Source organism: Nicotiana tabacum, chromosome 17 (assembly GCF_000715075.1).
Source record: "Nicotiana tabacum cultivar K326 chromosome 17, ASM71507v2, whole genome shotgun sequence".
NCBI classification, from domain to species: domain Eukaryota; kingdom Viridiplantae; phylum Streptophyta; class Magnoliopsida; order Solanales; family Solanaceae; genus Nicotiana; species Nicotiana tabacum.
The window spans coordinates 84,404,975-84,411,655 of record NC_134096.1 but is presented as its reverse complement, the minus strand read 5'-3'; positions in this window follow the sequence as shown (position 1 = coordinate 84,411,655).

Sequence of the window (6,681 nt, the reverse complement as noted above, 5' to 3'; positions counted from 1 at the left end):
CCCGGATCGCCTAAATTTTTTCGGGCTATCCAATAGGACCTAAGGAACCATAGTCACTGCCCCTCCATGACCGTTCCACGTTGTTTTGCATTTTACGACCAAAAAACTAGAATTCCCCCTGATTCCCATATTTTCGTGTGCTATAGCCCATGCCTTCTTAGTGGGCCCGGGGCCCCAGACCCAGATCACCTAAAACTTTTTCGGGCAATCAAATACGACCTAAAGAACCATATTCACCACCCGGCCATGGCCGTTCCTCATCTTCTTTCCGTTTACGGCCAAAAAACTAGAATTCTGCCCGATTTTCATATTTTCGTGTGCTATAGCCCACGCCTTCCGAGTGGGCCCGGGCCCCCAGTCCCGGATTGCCTAAAACTTTTTCGGGCCATAAAATACGACCTAAGAAAGCATAGTCACTGCCCTACCATGATCGTTCCTCATTTTTGGCATTTTACGGCCAAAAAACTAGTATTCCGCCCGATTCACATATTTTCGTGTGCAATAGCCCACGCCTTCCGAGTGGGCCAGGGACCCCAGACTCGGATCGCCTAAAATATTTTCGGGCCATCACATACGACCTAGAGAACCATATTCACGGCCCCGCCATGACCGTTCCTCGTTATTTTGCGTTTTATGGCCAAAACACTAGAATTTCGCCTGATTCCCATATTTTCATGTGTTATAGCCCACGCCTTCCGAGTGGGCTCGGTACCCCCGGACCTAGATCGCCTAAAACTTTTTCGGGCCATCAAATACGACCTAAAGAACCATAGTCACCGACCTGCCATGACTGTTCCGCGTTTTATTGTGGTTTACGGCCAAAAAACTAGAATTCAAATCGATTCCCATATTTTCGTGTGTTATATCCCACACCTTCCAAGTGGGACCGGGCCATCCGGATCGCCTAAAATTTTTTCGGGCCATCAAATTGGACATAACGAACCATAGTCTCCGCCTTGCCATGACCGTTCCTTGTTTTTTTATGTTTTACAGCCAAAAAACTAGAATTCCACGTGATTCCCATATTTTCGTGTGCAATAGCCCACGCCTTCTGAGTGGGTCGGGCCCCCCGGACTCGGATCGCCTAAAATATTTCCAAGTCAACAAATACGACCTAAAGAACCATAGTCACTACCCCTCCATGACCATTCCTCGTTATTTTGCGTTTTACGGCCAAAAAACTTGAATTCCGCCCAATTCCCATATTTTCGTGTGTTATAGCACACGCCTTCCGAGTGCGCCCGGGACCCCGGACCCGGATTGCCTAAAAAATTTTCAGGCTATCAAATACGGCCTACAGAACCATAGTCACCGCCTCGTCATTACTGTTTCTCATCTTTTTGCGGTTTACGGCCAAAAAACTAAAATTCCGACCGATTCCCATATTTTCGTGTGCTATAGTCCACGCCTTCTGAGTGGGCCCGGGCCCCCAAACCCGGATCGCCTAAAACTTTTTCGAGCCATCAAATACGACCTAAGCAAGCATAGTCACCGCCCAGCCATGATCGTTCCTTATTTTTGGCATTTTGAGGCGAAAAAACTAGAATTCCGCCTGATTCCCATATTTTCGTGTGTTATAGCCCACGCCTTCCTCGTGGGCCCAGGCCCTCCAGACATAGATCGCCTAAAAAAATTTCGGGCCATCAAATAGGACTTAAGGAACCATAGTCACCGCCCTGCCATGACCATTCCTCATTTTTTTACGTTTTCGTGTGCTATAGCCCTCGCCCTTCTAGTGGGTAGGGCCCCTAGACCCGGATCGCCTAAAACTTTTCCGGGCCATCAAATACGACCTAAAGAACCATAGTCACTGCCCCGCCATGATCGTTCCTCGTTATTTTTGCGTTTTACGGCCAAAAAACTAGAATTCCACCCGATTCCCATATTTTCGTGTGCTATAGCCCACGCCTACCGAGTGGGCCGCGTCCCGCAAACTCAAATTGCCTAAAAGTTTTTCGGGTCATCAAATACGATCTAAAGAACCATAGTCATCACCCCGCCATGACCATTCCTCATAGTTTTGCGTCTTTCGGCTAAAAAAATAGAATTCCGCCCGATTCCCATATTTTCGTATGCTATAGCCCACGCCTTCCGAGTGGGCCCGGGCCCTCCGGACCCAGATTGCCTAAATTATTTTGGGCCATCAAATAGGACCTAAGGAACCATAATCACTGCCTCGCCATGACCGTTTCTCGTTATTTTTGTTTTACGGCCAAAAAACTAGAATTCCGCCCGATTCCCATATTTTCGTTTGCTATAGCCCACGCCTTCCGAGTGGGCCCGAGCCTTCCAGACCCGGATCGCCTAAAAATTTTCCGGGCCCTCAAATAGGACCTAAGGAACCATAGTCACCGCCCCGCCATGACCGTTCCTCGTTATTTTGTGTTTTACGGCCAAAAAACTAGAATTCCACCCGATTCCCATATTTTCGTGTGCTATAGCCCACGCCTACCGAGTGGGCCGAGTCTCGCGGACTCAAATCTCCTAAAAGTTTTTCGGGCCATCAAATACGATCTAAAGAACCATAGTCATGGCCCCGCCATGACCGTTCCTCGTAGATTTGCGTTTTACGGCCAAAAAACTAGAATTCCGCCCATTCCCATATATTTGTGCGCTATAGCCCACGCCTTCCGAGTGGGCCAGGGCCCTCTGGACCCGGATCGCCTAAATTTTTTCGGGCCATCAAATAAGACATAAGAACGATAGTCACCGCGCTGCCATGACCGTTCCTCGTTATTTTTTTTTACGGCCCAAAAACTAGAATTCCGCCTGATTCCCATATTTTCGTGTGCTATAGCCCATGCCTTCCGGAACCGGATCGCCTAAAATTTTTTCGGGCCATCACATAGGACCTAAGGAACCTTAGTCACCGCCCCTCCATGACCGTTCCTCGTTATTTTTGTTTTACGGCCAAAAAACTAGAATTCTACCTGATTCCCATATTTTCGTGTGCTATAGCCCATGCCTTCCGAGTGGGCACGGGACCCCCGAACCCAAATCGCCTAAAAGTTTTACGGGCAATCAAATACGACCTAAAGAGCCATAGTCACCGCCCCTCCATGACTGTTCCTCGTTTTATTGCGGTTTACAGCCAAAAAACTAGAATTCCGCCCGATTCCATATTTTCGTGTGCTGTAGCCCACGCCTTCTGAGTGGGCCTGGGCCCTCCGGACCCGGATCGACTAAAACTTTTCAAGTCCATCAAATAGTACCGAAGGAACTATACTCACCACCCCTCCATGACCCTTCCTCGTAGTTTTGCATTTTACGGCCAAAAAACTAGAATTCCGCCCGATTCCCATATTTTCGTGTGCTATTGCCCACGCCTTCCGAATGGGCTGGGCCCCCCGGTCTCGGATCACCTAAAATTTTTTTGAGCCATCAAATACGACCTAAAGAACCATAATCACCACCCCGCTATGGCCTTTCCTCGTTGTTTTACGTTTTATGTCTAAAAAACTAGAATTCCGCTCGATTCCCATATTTTCATGTGCTATATAGCCCACGCCTTCCGAGTGGGCCCGGGTCCCCCGGGCCCAAATCGCCTAAAAGTTTTCCGGGCAATCAAATACGACCTAAAGAACCATGGTCACCGCCCCTCCATGACTGTTCCTCGTTTTATTGCGGTTTACGGCCAAAAAACTAGAATTACGCCTGATTTCCATATTTTCGTGTGTAATAGGCCACTCCTTCCAAGTGGGCCCGGACCCTCCGGACCCGGATCGCCTAAAACTTTTCCAGTCCATCAAATAGTACCGAAGGAACTATAGCCACCACCCCTCTATGACCATTCCTCATTATTTTGCATTTTACGGCCAAAAAACTAGAATTCCGCCCGATTCCCATATTTTCGTGTGCTATAGCTCACGCCTTCTGAGTGCGCCCGGGACCCCGGACTCGGATCGCCTAAAAATATTTCGGGCGATCAAATTAGACCTAAAGAACCATAGTCACCGCCCCGCCATGACTGTTCCTCGTCTTTTTGCGGTTTACGGCCAAAAAACTAGAATTTCGCCCGATTCCCATATTTTCGTGTGCTATAGCCTTCCGAGTGGGAGTAGGCCCGGCCCCCTGACCCGGATCGCCAAAACTTTCCGGCCCATCAAATACGACCTAAGCAACCATAGTCACCGCCTTGCCATGATCGTTCCTCATTTTTGGTATTTTACGGCCAAAAAACTAGAATTCCGCCTGATTCCCATATTTTTTTGTGCTATTGACCACGCCTTCCGAGTGGAACCGGGCACCCCGGACCCGGATCCCCTAAAATTTTTATGGGCCATCAAATACGACCTAAAGAACCATAGTCACAGTCCTGCCATAACCCTTCCTCATAGTTTTGCATTTTACGGCCAAAAAACTAGAATTCCGCCTAATTCCCATATTTTGTACGCTATAGCCCACGCCTTCTGAGTGGGCCCGGGCCCTCCAGACTCGGATCGCCTAAAAATTTTTTGGGCCATCAAATAGGACTTAAGGAACCATAGTCACCGTCCTGCCATGATCCTTCCTAGTTATTATTGCGTTTTACAGCCAAAAAACTAGAATTCCGCCTGATTCCCATATTTTCGTGAGCAATAGCCACGCCTACCGAGTGGGTCGGGTCCAACGGACTCGGATTGCCTAAAAGTTTTTTGGGTCATCAAATACGATCTAAAGAACCATAGTTACCACCCTGCCATGACCATTCCTCGTAGTTTTACATTTTATGGCCAAAAAATAGAATTTTGCCTGATTCCCATATTTTCGTGTGCTATAGCCCACGCCTTCCGAGTGGGCCCAGGCCCTCCGGACCCGGATCGCCTAAATTATTTCGGTCCATCAAATATGACCTAAGGAACCATAGTCACTGCCTCGCCATGACTGTTTCTCATTATTTTTGTTTTACGGCCAAAAAACTACAATTCCGCCCGATTCCCATATTTTCGTTTGCTATAGCCCACGCCTTCCGGACCCGGATCGCCTAAAAATTTTCTGGGCCATCAAATAAGACCTAAGAAACTATAGTTACCGCCCCTCCATGACTGTTCCTCGTTATTTTGCATTTTACAGCCAAAAAACTAGAATTTCGCCCGATTTCCATATTTTCGTGTGTTATGCCCACGCCTTCCGAGTGCGGAACCGCCGGACCCAGATCACCTAAAATTTTTCCGGGCCATCAAATAAGACCTAAAGAACCATAGTCACCGCCTCTCCATGACTATTCCTCGTTTTATTGCGGTTTACTGCCAAACAACTAGAATTCCGCCTGATTCCCATATTTTCGTTTGCTGTAGCCCATGCCTTCCGAGTGGGCCTGGGCCCTCCAGACCCAGATCGCCTAAAACTTTTCCAGTCCATAAAATAGTACCGAAGGAACCATAGTCAAAGCCCTGCCATGACCGTTCGTCGTTATTTTGTGTTTTACGGCCAAAGAACTAGAATTCCGCCCGATTCCAATATTTTTGTGTGCTATAGCCCATGCCTTCCGAGTGGGCCCGGGCCCTCCGGACCCGTATCACCTAAAATATTTTCGAGCCATCAAATAGGACCTAAGGAACCATAGTCACCGCCCCGCATGTCCGTTCTTCGTTTTTTTGTGTTTTACGGTCAAAAAACTAGAATTCCGCCTGATTCCCATATTTTCGTGTGCTATAGCCCTTGCCTTCCGAGTGGGCCCGGGTCCTCCGGACCCGTATCGCCTAAAAATTTTCCGGACCAGCAAATAGGACCTAAGGAACCATAGTCACCACCCCGCCATGACCGTTCCTCATTATTTTGTGTTTTACAGCCAACAAACTAGAATTCCGCCCGATACCCATATTTTCGTGTTCTTTAGGCGATCCACGTCTTCCGAGTGGAACAGGGCCCCCCAGACCCGGATCGCCTAAAACGTTTTTGGGTCATCAAATACGATTTAAAGAACCATAGTCACCACCCCGCCATGACCGTTCCTCATTGTTTTATGTTTTACGGCCAAAAAACTAGAATTCCGCCTGGTTCCCATATTTTCGTGTGCTATAGCTCTCGCCTTCCGAGTGGGCCCGAGCCTTCCAGACCCGGATCGCCTAAAAATTTTCTAGGCCATCAAATAGGACCTAAGGAACCATAGTCACCGCCCCGCCATGACCGTTCCTCGTTATTTTGTGTTTTACGGCCAAAAAACTAGAATTCCACCCGATTCCTATATTTTCGTGTGCTATAGACCGCGCCTACCGAGTGGGCCAAGTCCCGCGGACTCAAATCTCTTAAAAAAATTTCGAGTCATCAAATACGCTCTAAAGAACATATTCATGGCCCCGCCATGACCGTTCCTCGTAGATTTGCGTTTTACGGCCAAAAAACTAAAATTCCGCCCATTCCCATATTTTCGTGCGCTATAGCCCACGCCTTCCGAGTGGGCCTGGGCCCTCTGGACCCGGATCGCCTAAATTTTTTTGGGCCATCAAATAAGACATAAGAACGATAGTCACCGCGCTGCCATGACCATTCCTCATTATTTTTTTTACGGCCAAAAAACTAGAATTCCGCCTGATTCCCATATTTTCTTGTGCTATAGCCCACGCCTTCCGAGTGGGCCCGGGCCTTCCGGACCCGGATCGCCTAAAATTTTTCCGGGCCATCACATAGGACCTAAGGAACCATAGTCACCGCCCCTCCATGACCGTTCTTCGTTATTTTTGTTTTACGGCCAAAAAACTA